The sequence below is a fragment of the Dermacentor albipictus genome, chromosome 3 (assembly GCF_038994185.2).
Source record: "Dermacentor albipictus isolate Rhodes 1998 colony chromosome 3, USDA_Dalb.pri_finalv2, whole genome shotgun sequence".
NCBI classification, from domain to species: Eukaryota; Metazoa; Arthropoda; class Arachnida; order Ixodida; family Ixodidae; genus Dermacentor; species Dermacentor albipictus.
In genome coordinates, this window is record NC_091823.1 from 190,340,679 (window position 1) to 190,361,142 (window position 20,464).

The window sequence follows — 20,464 nt, forward strand, 5'->3', positions numbered from 1 at the left end:
CCCGTCGTCTGCTAGCAGAAGCCCGTTGCGGCGCCAGTGCCCTCTGTCCGGAAGTCGTCCACGTGCCGCGCGAGACGTTAGCAGGGGGGGGGGGGGGTATAGTTTCGGAACTGACGTTTGTTCGATAAGCGTTCACTTTACGATTCGAGAAGGCGTCGCAGAAGCCACCGCCGCATACGATGCTGTCCGACCCAGCGTGATTCGCTTCCTAGCTCTCTCTTGCACGAGCCGCGCGACGACACAGCAGCAACGCGAGGAAAATACACCGAGAGCAAAGCGCCGACAACGGACTGGCCGCCTCGTCCCGAGCGGTGCAGGAGTCGCCTCTCGAGCCTGCCGCTTATCTCCGCAGTGCGGCCTGGCCAGTGTGGACATATATCAATTTCATGTCCTACCAAGTTCGACGTACGAAGTTTAAAATACACGCGACTCTCTCCGTGATTGGCAATTGTTCAACAAAAGCAATAATTCGATTTATCGGTGTTAGGTATAAAGTATACGGAACCCGCCAGAGTAGAAGCGTGTCCGTTCTACTGTCGCTATTTCACGAGATAAAACTGCCGAGATGTGGCCAAGTAGGCATATGCACGCGTGCGGCAGGCAGCAACTTCGCGTCATGCAACTCGAAGGCGACACCTTGGCTCATCTTTTTTCACCGATACATTGAAGGGACGCCGCTCCCGTAGGTTACAGCAACGCGAGAGGTCATAGTTAATTAAAAAGGCAGTAATTATAAAAGTCGGAACAAGGTTGTACTATTTAACCATAATCATTTCGAGTAAACGCTTACAATAAACGCAATGATTGCTGAAGACATTATTTCCGCCATCTTCCGAGAGCTATGCAATGACCATGAGTATGAATCGTAAACGGAATAACTTGACGGCCCGAATACGCCGGCGGAAATTCACTCGCAACCACGTGGCGCATAAACACGTGCAGTTCGTGGCACCCAATATTATGGCGGTAAACGTGGCGATCTAGCACAACGTCCGGCAACGTCAAAATGACGAAAGCCCGTGTTCTTCGGGCAGGGTGCACAAGTTGAACCAGCCCGGCGGTCATTTGTTAAACAACGATCACACTTCAGCAAGGAAATAAGGCAATCCATTCAGACAGAAAAAGGACTACATGTACGCTCTCTCCTCTAGCGCACAGAATAATAGCCGTAGCGGAGGTTTCAATAGAACACGACGTGTCAGAATAGTGCAACTGGACCAGATTCTTGAATACCACGCAGCCTCCTAGCGTTACAGCACGAGCTGGCCAAAAGAAAGAACCGCGTCAGCGCCGACTAATGAGGCCAGTGTTGACAACTTATCATTGGCTTCTGCAAAAGCCTCACTGAATAAAGGTGTCTGGTCTTTGTGCGCGCATGTCTGCGTAGTCCAGCTGCTCTCGCTCAGCTTCGCGGGGAGACGAGCAGCGGGGCCATTGCGCGCCCGCCGACGGTGCTCTAGAGCACAACGAGCGAGGGGTAAAGCAACATATGCCCGAGAAACGCACGTGTCTGCGCTCCCCGTTTCCTCCTTCCGTGTCATCGGTGAAAAACGAGAGACGCCTATTCGCGCGCTGCTTACTGTGCTCGAATGGTCCCGTGCTGGCACTCTTATATCTCTCCGCGTAAGTTTGCGCTCGTACCCAGGCGCCATTTCTCCAGACCGCCTCGGCCGACGCAGTTTCAGAAACAACAAGACGAGCGAGCTGGGCACGAATCAGAGGCCAGCGACCGATTGCGCGCCTGCTGTTGTGCGCCAGCCCCCGCCTGCCTCGCGCGCTAGTCTCTCCGGGCGCAGCGAGGCGTCGGCAGCGCACTGCCAGTGTCACTTGCGTTGGCCGACTCCACCACATTCCCGCAAAAAACTTCTTAAAATGAACTTTTTCTCGAGAGATAAGTCACTACATAAAACCTCAACACATAATTTCGACTAATAACCGTATCTCGGAGCACACCAGCATCTCAATGGCGCATCGCATTCCAATATTTTATTTTAGTCTTCTTTTTTCTTTAGCCATAGGTATGTGCATGCCTCTCGGTGCGGTTTAGCATTCGGTATATGTGCCCATTCTTGAACAATCCTTTGGAATCAATTTGCGTCCCTGCGCCGCACACAACGGAATCCCCCCCCCCCCCCAAGTGCGGAAACACACACACGCACCTTTGCACTGCACACAACTGCCGCTGCTCCTCCTTCCATCGAGAAGCGTCGCACACACCACCATCGTCCTCGTGACGCCGCTTCGTGAACGTCTCCCACTCTGCGGCCGCCTCGCCTGATGTTGACATTTCGACATAACTTGCAAGCGGTGAGTGCACAAATCGAAAGCTTGCATGGAATTACAGGCCACCATGCACTCAGGTCGTGATGACTGGGCGTTTTCTCGACTCAAAAGCCACGTGCGAGCAATCTCGTCGAGGCAGACGTCCCGGAGTTTAGTGTCGTCCCTCCCAGTGGTTAAACGCAGTTCGAATAAACCAGCCAATTTCCGCCTGTTCACAGCTGTCGCGATGAAAAGCCGTTTGCACTCGCAGATTCTGAAGCGTGAAATAAGTCGGCGTCGCCTCTTCGATGCCATTCCTCGCAGTCATCGTTTTAAGCATGAAATTATTTTATCCCCCTTTGTCGGCAACCTTCGAGAGACCTTGAGCTGAGATCCAGAGCCGTTATCCGGGCACTCAATACGAGAATGGGGCGAGAACGAGACGAGGACATCTGGGCACCTTTGCGAGAGCAAAATCAGATGATGCGGGCAACCAGTCAAAACTTCAGCAAATGCGGTCTTTCTTATTTTCCAACCCCTTGTGCTGGACCGCCTTATATATGCTATATATATATATATATATATATATTGTAAGCACTATTAACGTACTTCGTCGTTTTCATTTGTACATAGCCATCATCATCTTCCCTCTTCGACTTCTTCACGCGTGAGCTGCGGGCGCTGCCTTTTTTGGAATAAACAGCGCTGGGCAACTTGATCGGTCTCGGTATTATAAAGTGGTGGAGGTACGTCGAGATCCCGACGTCCTCTCGCGTTCCCGTCCTCCCTGGAGCTCCGTTCCGGTCGCCGCCTGCACCCAGCTACCCCTAGAACAATGGACACTTCCAACCCCGGCCCTTCCGGCGCCTCTAACCCTACCACAGAGACGACCCCGCCTGCGGCGCCCTCTTGGACTGTGACGAGCCCTCAGCGCGATCCCCCTGTCTTCGCAGGACTCCGCGGTGATGACGTAGACGATTGGATCGACCACTACGACCGCGTGAGTTCTTGCAACAAGTGGAATGACACCCAGAAATTGAGGCACGTCGCCTTCTACTTGACCGGTGTTGCAAAGACGTGGTATTTCAACCACGAATCGGACATCGCGGATTGGTCCACGTTTACCTCGAAGCTGCGGCAAATCTTCGCTTCCTCGTCTGGCCGTGCAGAAGTCGCCAAACAGAAGCTGGGAACGCGGCGCCAACATCCCCAAGAGTCTTACACCTCATACATAGAGGATGTCTTGGCTCTGTGCCGCCGTGCGAATCCTAACATGACGGAAGCCGAACGCGTTCGCCACATCTTAAAAGGCATTGGGCCTGTCGCATTCAACGCCTTAATCGTGCAAAATCCGGCTTCTGTCCAAGACATCACTTCAACGTGTCAACGCCTCGACGAGCTGCAGTCTATTCGTCTTCCACATGACAGCAGCGATCCTCAGGTTCCCCATTCTCCAGATCTACGTGCTCTTATCCGCACCATCATCCGCGAAGAGCTTCACCTACAAGACCTCAGCCGTCCACCTGCTGCCTGCGCCCCAACCCCCACCTTCGACTTGCGCGAGGTCGTAAAGCAGGAGTTGACAGCGATGACCACACCCACGACGCATCTTGCTCCGGTTGCGCGCTCCACACCTACCTACGCGGATGTTGTTTCGCTACCCACCCCTACCGTGCCTTCCGTGCCTTCCGTGCCTACTGGCGTTTCCTATGACCATTTGGCTTCGATGGGACCCAGAGCACTTGCTGCGCCATCGTACCCTCAGTGGCGTCCACCTCGTCCGGTTTGTTTTTACTGCGGTATACGCGGCCATATATCCCGCTTCTGCCGCCGGCGCCAGCAGGATGAAAGGCGAGGCTATGCTGAGCACGAAAGAGACCGCACTCGCCGATCAGCCGACTACTATCCCGGACCGTACTCGTCCCCGCCACAGCGTTCTCCGTCTCCACCAGCTGCTCCCAATCTGCCTCATAGTTCCCGTTCGGCCAGACGTCGTTCTCCATCCCCTTACCGGCGCTCTACATCACCGCTTCGCCCCACTTCCCATTTTGTCGACCAGCACTCGGAAAACTAACTGTTGCAGTTTTTGGAGGGGAAACTGCTTCTTATCGGTCTTCAAAAATTCCTCCTGTTCGCCCGGCCAACATGCTTTCTGTGACTGTCGAAGGTGTTCCCGCGTCAGCTCTCATCGATACCGGTGCCGCCGTTTCTGTTCTGCGGACTGATCTGTGTTCGCGGCTCCGTAAAGTAAAAACGCCTTATCTTGGACCTATTTTGCGTGGTGCCAATAATGCATTCATTCACCCTGACGGACAGTGTACTGCTCGTGTTCTCATCGACGGCATACGCCACCACATCGAGTTTCTCATCCTTCCAACGTGTATCCATGAAATTATACTGGGTTGGGACTTCCTACATTCTGCTTCAGCCGTCATTTCATGTAGAGAGGAAGTTGTCCAGATCACGGATACAGAGCTTGAACCTGTTGCGGACTCTTCACTTTCATGCGTGAACTTGACCATCGCTGCCGACTACGTCCTGCGTCCTGGTCACGAAGACGTTGTAGCCGTAACATCCAGTCAAATCGCCGACGGAGACGCCCTAGTCGCCCCTTCTTCCCGCTGTACTTCTCGCGGAATTCTCATTGCCACCTGTCTCGTCCGGTTTTCACGCGGCTGCGCCCTTCTGTCTGCTTGCAACACGACCCCAGATCCTGTGATGCTGCCCAAAGGGATGACTGTGGCAACCCTCGCCGACACTCAACCTATCTCTCTAGTCACGCTTTGCCCGTCTTCATCGCCAGCCCCAACCTCAGGTTTGGATGATTCTTTCCCTCCTCCAGCCGTTCTTGGTTCTGACCTAACAGCCGCGCAGTCCGAAGCCCTAATGGTGGTCTTGGCAAAACACAAAGCCTGTTTCGACAGCTGTTCCCCTGTGTTGAGCCAAACTCCTGCGGCTACACACCGCATCGAAACCGATGGTTCCGCTATTATACGACGACGCCCCTATCGCGTATCGCCGTCCGAACGAAAGGTCATTGAACAACAGGTTGCTGACATGCTTGCGCGGAAGATAATACGACCTTCATCTAGCCCATGGGCGTCTCCCGTGGTCCTGGTAAAGAAAAAAGATGGCTCAGTTCGCTTTTGCGTGGATTATCGAGCGCTCAATAAGATTACACGCAAGGACGTATATCCAATCCCTCGAATTGACGACGCTTTGGACACACTACAAGGGGCGGAGTATTTCTCCAGCCTTGATCTTCGGTCAGGATATTGGCAAATTCCGATGAACGAGACTGACAAAGAAAAGACCGCATTCGCTACACCGGATGGCCTTTATGAATTTAACGTGATGCCTTTTGGCCTTTGTAATGCTCCTGCCACATTTGAACGCATGATAGACAACGTCCTTCGTGGTCTAAAATGGAAGACATGCCTCTGTTATCTGGACGATATTGTCATCTTTTCGTCTGACTTCAGCCAACATCTTCATCGATTAGACGAAGTTCTCAAGTGCCTTGCGAATGCTGGTCTCCAAATCAATACAAAAAAATGCAAATTTGCAAGCAAAACAATAAAAGTATTGGGTCACGTCGTCTCAAAAGCTGGCATCCAGCCTGACCCCGAAAAGATTAGTGCCGTTCTTCAGTTTCCTCGCCCCCAGCAACAGAAAGATCTACGTAGTTTCCTCGGCTTGGCGTCATATTTTCGTAGATTTATACGCAACTTCGCAGCAATAGCAGCTCCTCTACACAAGCTACTGGTTACCGGTGCCTCTTTCACGTGGACTAGCGACTGCGAGTCGGCTTTTCAAGCTCTCAAGCGGCATCTTACTTCCGGACCAGTGCTTCGCCACTTCGATAATCGTGCCCCCACCATACTCCATACTGACGCAAGCGCACAAGGTATTGGCGCAGTACTTCTGCAACGTAATACAGAATCTAAAGAGCAAGTCATAGCATATGCCAGCCGAACACTTTCTCCAGCTGAGCGGAACTACACCATTACAGAGCAAGAGTGCCTGGCTATCGTTTGGTCGATTCAGAAATTTCGCCCATACCTTTACGGCCGCCACTTCACCATCGTCACCGACCATCATGCTCTGTGTTGGCTGTCATCAATGAAAAACATGTCAGGACGCTTAGGACGCTGGATACTGCGCTTGCAGGAATATGACTTCACTATAACATACAAGTCTGGAAAACGCCATCATGATGCAGACGCATTGTCTCGCTGCCCACACTCACTCTCTCCCGGTAACGCGCCGTCGTCTTCCCAACCACGTCGTTCCGATGATACGCTTGCCTCCCACCAACTCTCGATAACGCCCCTGGACCAAGTTACGCTTTCATCACGCTCTGATTTCGTCTCGCTTCAGCGGGCCGACTCCTACTGTCGAGCTCTCATGGATCGCCTTAGTGGGTTCACCGAACCACCCAACAGCCGCTTGCGACGCCAACTTCGACAATTCCGCCTTCAAGGTGGCGTGCTACACCGCTACGTTTACCACCCAACAGGTCACCGGTGGGTCCCAGTTCTACCTCGCTGCCTTCGCTTGCGGGTATTAGAGGCACTTCACGACGATGTATCGGCTGGCCACTTAGGCTTCCACAAGACTTACGACCGCATAAAGACCCGCTGCTTCTGGCCTGGCCTATCAACAACGGTGGCCAAATACATTGCCTCTTGTGCGTCATGTCAGCACCGCAAACGCTCGACATCCCCTCCTGCCGGTTTACTACAACCTCTCCCTTGCCCGGACGCACCTTTTGAATTTGTTGGCATTGATTTATATGGTCCCTTGCCGTTGACACCCTCCGGTCACCGTTGGATTGTCACTTCGGTCGACCATTTAACAAGATATGCCGAGACTGCCCCTCTGCGATCCGGCACCGCTTCTGAGGTCGCCGACTTTTTCTTGCGCGCCATCGTCTTGCGCCACGGGGCTCCTCGCGTTCTTCTCAGTGACCGTGGCAAGGCGTTCATTTCACAAGTTCTCGAGGAAGTTCTTCGAGCCACTAATACCGTCCACAAATCTACTTCTACTTATCATCCGCAAACCAATGGCCTTACTGAGCGCTTCCACCGTACGCTGTCTGACATGATTGCCATGTACATCCGTCCTGACCACACTGACTGGGATAAAATTCTTCCTTTTGTGACATTCGCATATAATACTGCTATTCAACGGACTACCGGCTACAGCCCTTTCTTCCTTGTGTATGGACGATCTCCTTCCACCATATTCGACAGAGAACTATTTTTCGCACCTTCTTCGCCTAACGCGTCGCTTCCAGAAGATTTTGCTGCCCGAGTTGCACATTGCCGTCAAATCGCCCAGCAAAGCACTGAAGCTACCCAAGCTGAGCGCAAGCGTTACTGCGACAACAAACGCCGTGACCTACGTTTTCACCCAGGAGACCAAGTCCTGCTTTGGACTCCAGTCCGCACCCCAGGCCTCTGTGAGAAGTTCCTTCCACGCTACATTGGTCCATACACCGTTGTGCAGCAAACATCTGCAGTGAACTATCTCGTCCGCCCAGTACACTCCGTCACTGACCGGCGCCGCCGGAATGCCGAAATCGTTCACGTGTCGCGGATGAAGCCCTTCACTCCCCGTTTAGATAATCTCTAATCTGCGGCCAGGCTGGCCGCTTCCATGACGGGGGGAAGTTAGTGTAAGCACTATTAACGTACTTCGTCGTTTTCATTTGTACATAGCCATCATCATCTTCCCTCTTCGACTTCTTCACGCGTGAGCTGCGGGCGCTGCCTTTTTTGGAATAAACAGCGCTGGGCAACTTGATCGGTCTCGGTATTATAATATATATATATATATATATATATATATATATAGTCATATCATAAGAAGCCAACAAACACTGACACCAAAGACAACATAGGGGAAATTACTTGTGCTTAGTAAATTAAATAATGAAATGATAAATTAATGGAAATTAAAGTGGATGAAAAAACAACTTACCGCAGGTGGGAACCGAACCCACAACCTTGACATTTCGCGTGCGATGCTCTACCAATTGAGCTACCGCGGCGCTGTTTTCCCATCCACTTTCTTGGGTATTTGTGTCCTAGTAGAACCCTGGGAGTGTTAGCCAGCGCTATTTTACTATTTTTTAATTTACTAAGCACAAGTAATTTCCCCTATGTTGTCTTTGGTGTCAATGTTTGTTGGCTTCTTATGATATGACTAATCAAAATCGGGCCCCTCGGTTAACCCCCTTACTTCTCGTTTATATATATATATATATATATATATATATATATATATATATATATATATATTGCTCCTGGTTTCTTCCTAATGTTTCTTCACCGCATCACAAGACGCTCTTAGTACACCGATGTTTTGTCATTTCCAATAGCGACGTTCAAAAGGCAGATGCTGTCACATGTTTGCGACGCTGCGCGACCAGGCCGGCAGCGTCCGGCTAGAGTGTGCCACGCCCGAATGTGACGAGCGGCGCTCTCTCGCTGACGTGTGGAAAAATTGTGCGAGGGCGCTGCGAGCGAACTGGGCTGGGGCGGAGACGCGGCATATTCAACGTAATTTCGCTGCGAGCGCTGAGACGGATTGTGCGCGTTCGCTCTGACAATGGTGCTTTATTTCAAGTGCACGTTTATATTGACGCCTTTTTGCTACGTATACATATTTGACGCATAAGTTATACAACATGACGCCTTCAATATTGCCGTCGTTGTCAAGTGCGTCGTCCCCTAGCGAGCACGCGTTCGTTACGCGGACGCTGGCGAACACCCAGTTTTTCTCGTAGAAAGTCAGTGCAGTAAATTTTTTGATGTTTTTGCTTGCTTTGGTGCGCCCGCGACTCTTGTCGGCAGGCACCTATTGTAGATTTAGCCAGGTTAACTGTTACTTTGAACACTGCTTTTAAAAAGTAACACGTAATTTTTGCCACAGAAGCCGCCTATCTATAGTATAAAGCTACGAAATAAAATGGTAATAATATCGTGCCATTTTAAGCATTGTTCTTGTTGGTGCAATAATGATCAGGGACAATCATCGAAGAAAACAATATTACAGTGAAATACGCCAGGTTTGTTGACTGCATGGCGCGAAGAGATGCAGATAAATCTAAGGGTACGCAGGCATATATATCAAGTACGTACACACAAGAGAAAAGTAATCAAATTTCTAAATCCACTGACTGAAAAAGTGAATTCTTTTAAAAGCTGCAGCAGCCCCAGGTGAGCCAATCGACTTCCTGATAAAATGAATCAAGGCAAATTCGACGTTAATATGGACAGCAGTGTTCGGGAAAATATATTGCATTGCATATGTACTGTAGGGGTTGAAGGACGGACTCCGGGATGAAAACCCAAAACTTGGGAGGATTTATTCTACATTATGTACAGGGAGGTGAGCGACAAGTAACATTCGTACAGTCATTACGGGCCGGCAGCAACTCGGACGCTGCGGCCCGCGGCAAGAAGTTCGAGTGAAGTGAATCAGGGCATGTCCCAGAATGCTCAGGTCTCTCTGGAAGGCTTCTTATAAAGCCTTCGAGCACTGTAAGTAACGTCATGTTTGACCAATGGGAGAGTCCGCTCCGATGACGCCACTTTCAGCCAATGGTAGGCGCCCGTGTCGCGGTGTCACACCTGGCGGCTCTCTGCGGTCTTGCCTCGCAGACTGGCAATGCACTTCTAACGAGGAGAAGGAGAGGGCTGCTCATGCTCCATTGTCCGAGGCCCACCTGCTAATCCCGGCGGCGCACGAACTTGTTGGCACGTGAACTTGTTGCCTTAAACTTGTTTGCTCGGCCGCTCCTCTGGAATGTGCTTTCCTGCTTCGGCATTCCTCAATTAGCTGTCCTGCGACTCGAAGTGGTTTGGGGAACTCGAAGTAATCGCAGGAAACAGCTCCATATCTAACAGCTCGTCCTCGCCCCGGTTGTTCTGAATGGCCGGTGAACTCAATTCGCTGGCCATGAGGAACGCTGAAAGAAGCTGCAGGGTACTGGGGTCGAGCCTCGTTTGACAACCCTCGGGATCCTGGGCCCTGGAGAACATACGTCAAACAAACCAAACAACACAGCGCTGCACCACGCGTAAGCGCAGGCTCTTCACCCCTGACTCGCCAGGCTATTACTGAGTCAAAATCAACCCTGATCTTTTAGTTTCCCAATTTTGACAAAGCAGTTCCAACCACCCTTCCAAACAGCTATCCATTTCTCCTCGAATGCCGACAAGACCAGAATACTATTGTTGTTGCAAAACAAAAGGGTCGCTGACGTTGCAAACAACAAATGAAAACAGCCAAACATACCTTAAGTGGCTTAACTACACGAACAGCATGTTTCCAATCTATCGCAGTGGCGTACTTATCGCACGTATTGGTGCCACTGAACAATCTGGTCAACCTCACAAGTACGTAATCACAAGCGCACTAGCCTTGTGGTCACTAAACAAAATGCGTACTTGCGTTGTAGGCAAACTTTGCATTCACGCTTACTCACGTTTCTTCCCTGAAAGTCCAACAGGACACGTGACATAAACGAACAATCAAACTTGCGGGACTTACACACTCCGCAGAACTCTTAAAATAATGCGTCTTTTAATAACTCGTTCCACGCGTACTTATCAGAGAAGTCAGAATACGGCTGCCCTCCACACACACTAGCAACCCAGTCATAAATCTGCTTCCTTCCGTCCACACAGGACACGCGCTAATGGAACTAAGAACGCTTCTCAATGCAAATGATGCACTTACTGAAAGCCTACGCGCTTAACCTTACAAAATTCAAAAACACTTGAAAATAAAGAAGGTTAAATAACACACGCGCTTTACCATAGGCCTTTCGACGATAACCTTGACCTTCAGGTTACTCAAACACACACACATAAAAAAAAGCCTATCTACTTATTAATGAGCATCTCGCGAGACTACATGTTTACTTAAAACGCATCTTTCAAATCTCGAGCTTCTCGAACCAAAACATAAACAAAGCTCATACGTTTACATAATGAATGAAATCCTAGTCTCAATTCGCGAAAACTTTCCGATGCTCAAAATAAAATACAAAACAACACGTTTTCCTACTACGGAAGCTCTCTTGGCCTCCCATTCCAAACGCTTACGTCTGACTCATACTTTGAGTCTGACCCGAGGTGGGCGTCGTCTGAAAGCTACTCTGGCTGCCGAGGAAACACAAAAGGGCTGACTCACTATCAGCTCCCCCACGACGTTACGGTCTCCTGCCAATTTGCGTCCTCGCGCCCCGCTTTCAACACGAACTCGATTGACCGCGTCGCTACTCCCCACCTGGTCTCGTCCTGCCACCTTGCGTTTCTTCGAACTGCGCGCTGAGCTATGAAAAGAACTACGGAACGACGAGGAGTTTAACAGCCTCGTGCCCTTTGTCCGCGTCCGTGCAGAACATTCTTCGCGGTCCCCCTTTGACCGGTGGCTCGACCATTCTGGATGCGTCAACATCGTCCTTGACGACCGCACCTTTTCCCTCGCGCCTTGCCCTTTTGGGTTTCTCGCCATTTTTGGCGGCGCTACATTAATTACCGTCTTTCGGTCTTTACCGCGCTTCTTTTTACGGCGCTTTCTCTTTGCACTCGCCTTCATGTCGCCTTCTCGTGCCTCGTGCTGGCCGGTACACATTTCGTCGGCCCGGATCGGTCTCTTACCCGCACAGTCTGAGTGATTCTCACTTAAATCAACACTCGCTCTGCCTCGACTGGCGGACAGCTCAACCAACTCTGGAACAATGCAGCAGGCTTTACTCGAGTTAGACAACTCGCACTCTTGCGAAATGCCCTCTACTACATTGCCCAGCTCACGCTGTGCATCGGCACACAGCCCGTCGGTATCGATCGCTGTCTCACGCGCACAGTCCGAATGATTAACAACTGAATCATCCCTATCTAGGCCATCTAGACTGGCGGAGAGCCGCACCGATCCCTGAACAATGCAGTTGTATTCTCTTGAGCTACGCAGCTCGCAATCCTGAGAATTACCCTCAACTGCATCGCTCAGCTCGCACTTCACTTCTGCACGCAGATCTGGCTTTACATGGGTGCTCGCTTCTGTCGGGTCAGAAGTACCCTTTTCTTCGCTAGCAACCTCGCTAACATTACCAGCGACGCACACACGCGGTAACTGTGCCAATTTGTTCGCAGCTGGCCTAGCTGTCTCCACAGTCATCTGTTGGCACAGCACCTCGTCGCTCTCACTCTGGCCTTTAACGGCCTCTATTGCCACTAAGGCATCGTTAGCAGCTAGCCTTTTCCCTTTACTTATGAATCTGCAGCTAATCTCACAGGCACTACTCTTCTCGTCGGCTTCTGGCGAAAATCCGCTCGATGCTGACTCATTCTTTCGCTCTGTACTACCTACAGAATTCTCAGACAGCCGTTGTTTCTGTGCCAATAACTGATCACAATACTGTATCTCTTTGATCAGTGCTGCCTTCTCTCTCTCATACTTTTGCTCACGCTCAAGCTTACGTTCCTGATACTCACGTTTGCGTTCATTCTCACGTCCGTGACGCTCACACCTAAGAGTAAGTTCTTGAAGCTCATGCTTCCGTTCATTCTCGCGTTCTTCACGCTGACGCTCACACCTAAGAGTAAGTTCTTGAAGCTCATGCTTCCGTTCATTCTCGCGTTCTTCACGCTGACGCTCACTCCTAAGTTCACGACGCTCTCGCAAACGTACACGACGCACACGCTCCCGTGGCTCCTGTATAACCTCCCAAGCAAGCTCAATGCTTTTATCATCATTGCCACTATCTTCAATCGCCTTTATGATAGCTGGCGTTTTCATCCGTTCGTCCGCCTCAACTCCCAAATCGTCGCACACCAACAACAAGTCTAACCTCGTCAACCTTCTAAGATCCATGGCAGCTGCCCCGACAGGTGGTTAAAACTGTTTTCCTTAATTAATTTGTGCAAACACACAATGCAACAAATTCCCGATTCCCAGAACTATCAAAATGGAACACACAACCTTTGAGTCTGGCGAATCATAAGGAAAAAAACCACGCGCTCACTTACGGTTGCAGCACCCTGCCATCCGGTTCCCTTGTCCGCGGTTCCCGGTTCCTCCGGACTCCCTGGGTCGAAGGCTCGCTCCTTCTTCGCTACTCCCAGTTTCTTCGGACCTCTTTCGACGAAGGCTCTCTCTTCTTCGCTCTTCACGGTTCCTTGGGATCTCTCTCGACGAAGGTTTATCCGTAGCGCTGCCACCAGCTGATGCATTCGGAGGCGATCCTACCGCTGCCAACCAGATGTAGGGGTTGGAGGACGGACTCCGGGATGAAAACCCAAAACTTGGGAGGATTTATTCTACATTATGTACAGGGAGGTGAGCGACAAGTAACATTCGTACAGTCATTACGGGCCGGCAGCAACTCGGACGCTGCGGCCCGCGGCAAGAAGTTCGAGAGAAGTGAATCAGGGAATCAGGGCATGTCCCAGAATGCTCAGGTCTCTCTGGAAGGCTTCTTATAAAGCCTTCGAGCACTGTAAGTCACGTCATGTTTGACCAATGGGAGAGTCCGCTCCGATGACGCCACTTTCAGCCAACGGTAGGCGCCCGTTTCGCGGTGTCACACCTGGCGGCTCTCTGCGGTCTTGCCTCGCAGACTGGCAATGCACTTCTAACGAGGAGAAGGAGAGGGCTGCTCATGCTCCATTGTCCGAGGCCCACCTGCTAAACCCGGCGGCGCACGAACTTGTTGGCACGTGAACTTGTTGCCTTAAACTTGTTTGCTCGGCCGCTCCTCTGGAATGTGCTTTCCTGCTTCGGCATTCCTCAATTAGCTGTGCTGCGACTCGAAGTGGTTTGGGGAACTCGAAGTAATCGCAGGAAACAGCTCCATATCTAACAGTACTCAGACTGAATCTGGGAGACCGGGAAGTCTTTAACAATGTAATCATCGTGGCTTGACTGGCGATCTCCTTCAACCTGACAGCAGGAGAAATGAAGTAGAAACATATAGTCTAATCGAATGGTATTTGCCATTCAGGTCGTATTCGACTTCCGAATGCACTATTAAAAATTATTGAGTAGCCGTTTCCGTTCGAATGTAACGCATAACAGCACTTTCGAAGTGTCGAAGGTGAGGGCCCGATGCAAGTGAGGACTCTTATTCCTAATGATTGGGCTACTGGAGAGTCGTGGAGGTCATGCTGAGGCGCACCATGCAGTTCTTGAGAGAATGAACGAACGGGTGCTAATCAGTTCTACTTAACAAGTTCCTAGCTGTCATTCAATATAAACGCCCCGTTTTGGGGCAGCCTGTAAACCTAACTTGATTCAGGCAACGAAAACATTTTTTTGACAGTATCACCATGCCTGCAACCCATTAAAACTGGGTGCCTAATCTAGTACCACTTCAGCGAACACAGCAGATCTAGAAGTATCTCGACGTGTATGTGAGGCATGCGGTTCCTTTAATTGCCTCATTATTGTTCTTATGATAGTGCACCGGATAACTGAAAGCAGCCGTTTATATTTATTTTTTATTTTATTTATTTATCATACCCTCAAGGTGCGGTTGTACATTGCAGAGGGGAGGGGCAAAGTAAGTAAATACAGAGGCAAATCACAAAATAAGGAAGGAAGGCTAACAACATCGCAGAAAACATCGTATACAAAATAAGAATGGTAAATAGAAACTTGTAAGCGTGGCAAAAATACATGGCGTAATAAAATAAAGAAAGGAAAGAACATACGATATAAAAATACAAGCAATAATGTAAAAACAATGGCATAAAAGCAGTTATTATACAAAACAAGCAAACGCAACAATAATTTATAACATGAAGCTTTGAAGTGTGCTTTTAAAGTTATTGGTGTCAATAATGTTTGTAAGTAATGCGGGTAAGTTATTCCAATCTTTGCTCGTTTGGGGAAGAAATGAATATGAAAAGCCGACAGTGTTGCAGTGCGGAATGTTTACCTTTTGGCGGTGGTCTATGCGAGATGAAATGTATGGTGGGGGTTGGACAAAGATAGAACGTAAACATGTGTTATGGTAGTAGATTTGATGCAAAAGACATATGCGAGATAGTTTTCTACGGGTTGATAACAGCGGGAGGTGAAGGAGAGCTTTCATGTTAGTGACACTCGCAGTTCTTTGGTAGTTGGTGGGAATGAAACGGGCTGATCGATTCTGTACTGCCTCTAGAGACTGTATGAGGAAGCTGCTCAGAAGCTGCTCAGTTGAGCGAAGGTACAGTTGGGAACGGCATGAAATTTAGGCACGGAATATAAGGTAAACGCAAGATGTTCTTAGAAATCAGACTCAATAATAATTTGTTTCGTTTAGACCCCTGAAAAAGGCCGAAGGACTCAACTACCTCCTTTTTTTGTATTTTTTAAATCAAAATATTCTGCAGCTTTACGTCTGGCGATACGATTCTGAGGCACCCTGTTCAGTTCTCACCACCTGGGGTACATTAACGTGCACCTAAGCAGAAGTAGACGAGCGTTTTTCCATTTTGTTCCCATCGAATTCCGCGACCTGGTTTCCACCGGTGAGCTTGATTTTAGCAGCGCGACGCCATATCCACTATGTAGCCACTAATTAGGCTTTTTTTGCACTTGCTAAGGGTGGACTGGACAGAAAAATTTCACGCGGCTTACGGGGCAAAGATTAGGATATTTACCGGCCACCTACAACTGTTTACGGCGCCCGAAGCCCGACCGCAATAAGAGAACCCGTGCCAATTACTCCGCATTCTGTTACGCGAGGAAGACGGCAACATGAATGGAATTTTGCACTGCAGTTTTTTTTTCTTTCTTTTGCTATAACAATAACTTCCGTAAATTTGAGTACAGGGCGCCGGATAAGGCCGATATGTTTTATTTCTTTTAAGCGACGCGCAGGAACTTGAAATACGTTTTTGCGTCTGCGTTTGGCAAGACCTACTGATGGAAAACTACATGCGCAAAAATACACACGAAATACATGCTGCTTTAAGAAAAAAAAAAAGACATTTGTACTCCAAAGGAGACCGCACAATAACATAATAGAATGAAAGCTGACACTGCGGCCACAATGCGCGCACAATCACTGGGCGGCGTTAAAGATCAAAAATAAACTGAATGAAAGAAGACAAAGGAAGGCATTTATTGCTAAGGCATGAATACATGTCATACCCAATAGTAAACACCGTTTGAGCGGTCCGAATGCAAATACCAGCGCGCGAAGTAGTACGAACGACTCGTCCGAGAGGTACCGCCAGCAGTTTCCAACGGCGCGACCTTGCTGCCGCCACAGAACTGCTTGTTGGCCTCGTTGGTGCTTGCTAAAAGACTTTGCCGCAATTGAACACACACAAAAGGAAGACACATAAACACGCACGGGCGGCTGCCGCCCGTGTTGTCTTTATGTGTCTTCTTTTTGTGTGTGTTCTATTGCGGCAAAACGCATGTCCTCTAGCTTGCTGCCGCCCGATCCACTTCGATCGCAGCGCCGCCACAGTATTTTTCGTCGTCTCGCGGCTCGCTGCAAAGCACGCGCATTCTATAGGGCGCTCTAGTGCGCTGCGTCGCGATTGGTTGCGAGTAATCGTCCTAGTCACTCCAACCAATCTGCTCTGCCGGTACCTATTTCATGCTTACATCTACTCACGATACGGGATAGCCAGCGTTTTTTCTTTATTCTTTTTTTTTTTTCGGGAGGCTTCCGAGTTTTGCGGCAAGCCATCGGATTCACCGGCTGTCACGGTTACCTGGAGTCAGTTGCGATTCAGGGGCGGCCTCCGTGCTGCTTGGTAGAGTTAAGTGCACTTCATCCAGAGCCTCCATCAAAGTTATCGCGTGATAAAGGTTAACTCCGACTTCACCCTTTCACGTGAGCCAGAACAATAACCCTAAGCTTCTCGTCGACCTCGCAGTCCAGCCTTCAATCTCTTCTGCTTGCCGGGCCACTGCATTGCGTGGCAACACATGGTGCTGTTAAATAGGGTGTCCCAGCTGCCGTTATCTAAGCCATTAACAGAACAAAAAATAAAAACAGATTTAAAGAAGACCGTGCAACGTATAGATTTATGAACTGCGGTGTTCGGTAGTAAGACCTGAAGCGACCGAGCACCATAGGCCTTATAATGCTGTCTCGCACTGCGTCCTTTTTTCCCGTCAGAAGCATGGATAACGTAGCGGAGACACACGGTACAGAAGCAGTTATTCGCAACTGTTGCATTCGCTTCATTTGAGCCGCAATACATTACCACCGACGTGGCACTGCACAGCATTTATGTGAGGCTGTCAAGAGCACGTTTGTGTTGCAGGTTCATTTCTATCTGCTGTCATCGTGCTACCGCAATCTACTATCACGCTCACTATGCGCTACATTTGCACATCGTATTGACCGCACATAAAGAGGAGGACAGCGAAAGCCCTGGCGTGTGACAAGTCCTACATAGGGCAGACAGGACGGTGCCTAAATGATCGAGCCAGAGAACATGAACAAAAGTTAAACAAAGATGAATTGGCGCACTTGCCTGGCGCACTGCAATGCCTGCCCCTAGCTGTGCACCACTGTTTAAGGAGATACAGATTTTGGGGAGAAGCCAGGACCAGAGTGCACGCGAACTGATGAAGGCATACCACATAAATAAGAAAGGCCAAGACACTTCCATTAGGTTGTTTTAATATGAGATAATTTTTTTGATAACTGGTTGCCCCGCTAGGCTGGTGGGAGTTCTTGTTTGCTGCGTTCTGCATATGTTCTTATACACCCACGGATCGCCGTGAATAAACCAGTTGAAAGTTACCGCCCGTTGTAGTTTTCGTGTTCTCTTCTACTCTCGCCGTCTTTATTTGCGGTCAATATCATCTGCAGTAAACACCAACTAAGCCAAACTGAAGTTCTTCTGGAGCTACACTTGGCAAAGCGGTCGCGCGTTGGAGCTCATACTGAGCGCGATAGTACGCACTAGGTCGCATGGAAATTTAGCACATCAGTGGTTCAGTGTTGATGTTCTTTCTTACTTTTAGGAAGATTATGTCACCGATGCAATCCTTGAAATCCCGTGCAATAAAAAGGGTTTGCGCAGAGCACCGAAGAGAGAGAGGGAGAGGCAAAGGAATGACAGGGAGGGAGAATGACAATCTCCGATTGGCTACCCTCTACTGGGGGAGGGGATGCAATAGGTGAGAGAGAGAAGGATTTAAAAAATTAAGAAAAAAAGAAAAAACACACACACGCACGCACACGTACACATAAACTGTTTCTGTGGGCACTGTCACGCAGCCCGCAAAGGCGTTCCTAGTGTTATGCAGCGTCACCGTACAATCCTGCGTCACACAGTGAAGTCACAATCTGTCAGAAAGTCCAGTGTCGTTTAAATACCGCAGCAGCGCCTTCATAGACGATCGCGCTGATGTTCTCGTAGGCCAGTTTCCAAGGATCAAAGTGTTACACAGAAGATAGTTTAGTACATCCCAGCCCAGAAACCGAAAAAAAGCTCCCTTTTTTACTTTTCTGGTTTTTTGCCCATATGAATACAGTTGTTAATGAATTTATCGCATATATGCGTTGATTTCTACTCATTAGAAACGTTATGAGCAGCATGGGCAATTAATTCATGCTGCGATGGACTGAGTGCCGTAAATTACAGCAAGAGCGAGCACTTCTGCATGCTATGTGCTATACCCGTTGAAGATAACCCCGAACAATTATAATTTTTGAACCGCTTGCCTTCGGAACCACGGAGAGTAAACTACTTACGCACTTGACTCAGTCGGGGCCGAGTCAAGCGGAGCAGTGACCACTGTACTGTGACTTAAGCCTGCATTTTCTTCGCTGCTCCGCCATAGATGATTGCGTCAGTGCTGCATTAAATTTCAGAACGTTTTAAGTAAAATTCCTCTAATGAAACATTCTCAATACAGTGTCCTGCATCTTCAGTGATTTAGTGATTCAGTGAAACAAGATTTAGTATACAGGGAAGTAGGCACAAGCTACACCTGCCATTGATTTTGGCCAACTTTTCGTTAAAAACAATTTTGTGGCCGCAATGGAGAGCTGTATTTTCCGTGATATTGATATGATAACAAATCTGGCTACTAAAGCCCAAGAATGAATGGCCACAAGTAAACTGCAGATGCGTACGACTGGCACAATTAGACGGCTATGAAACAGACAGGGGTAATGGGAGATGGCGGGGGGGGGGGGCGGCCTTCGTTCTGCAGTGGACATAAACATGATGATGATGATGATGATGATGATGAATCGTAAAAATCAGCTTTGTGCCAACACTCGATGCTACAGTGTTTCACCATTTGCGTTATGTAGGTGCTCCCTGTCTGAATCCTAATAAGACAATGGTGGCAGCAAGAATTGTTGGTCCTGCAGTGGCTACGTCCTAAGGTCAACATTAAGCTGTTCAGCACTTACATTAAATGCTAGTACCGGGCCAACGATGGCATCCACATTCTGTTTATGGCTATGGTTCCGTGCATCTTTGTCCTGCGTGTGCGGGCCGATCTCGGAAACAGTGCAATACCGGACCGACCCGCGGCGGAGGTGAAGCAGGCTTCGAGCACTCCGTCAACTTGCAAAAACATCTTGGGACCAAACAGGTCCCGTATACGATATTAAGCTGATAAGAACTGATATACCACACTTTCAGCCGCGTCGGCCATGTCTACGCCATGTAGCGCCTGCGTATCTACTTTCCTTCCGCCCTCCCGCGGTGGCGGTCCCGTCGAAACGTGACGCGTGTCTAGTTTCCTCCGGCTCCTCGGGGTGGCGGTCACGTCGTCCACGCGAACGTATACTTACCAGTCACGGTAAATGAGGATTCTGTGTGACCTCTGTGTCGTGTGCTAGAGAGCTTCGCTGGTCATCCGCCTTCACATAGTGGAAGGGCTCGCGCTTTCTTTTCAGGCTATTTTCGCACAACTTCGGTGTGCTCCCCGTGGGAAAGCAGGCGCCATGGATGCAGCCGCAGCAAAGTGTCCTCACAGATGCGACGACTGCGGCGAGAGTACGCGAGAGTGGAGTTCATTATGAGGTCTACTTCACCGAACCCCGAAAGTATAAGGGATCGCACTTCAACACCGTAAAGGATTGATTCGCTCAGTAGTGAACGGCCACCAGTGTTTTTCGCGAGTCAACTATACGCCGTCTAAACGAACGTAGAGCATCCTCTAAATATATCACACGCATAAACGATTCGTATGATAAAGCCTATCA

General features: G+C 49.4%; 1 protein-coding gene and 1 pseudogene across 4 annotated transcripts in view; both read right to left on the bottom strand.

The window, feature by feature from the left end:
- Positions 1 to 20,464, bottom strand: part of Tmtc3 (Transmembrane O-mannosyltransferase targeting cadherins 3) — a 921,929-nt gene that overhangs the window by 743,338 nt on the left and 158,127 nt on the right. The gene's annotated exons all lie outside the window — the stretch shown is intronic.
- On the bottom strand, positions 19,739 to 19,915 carry LOC135908725 (U2 spliceosomal RNA; annotated as a pseudogene).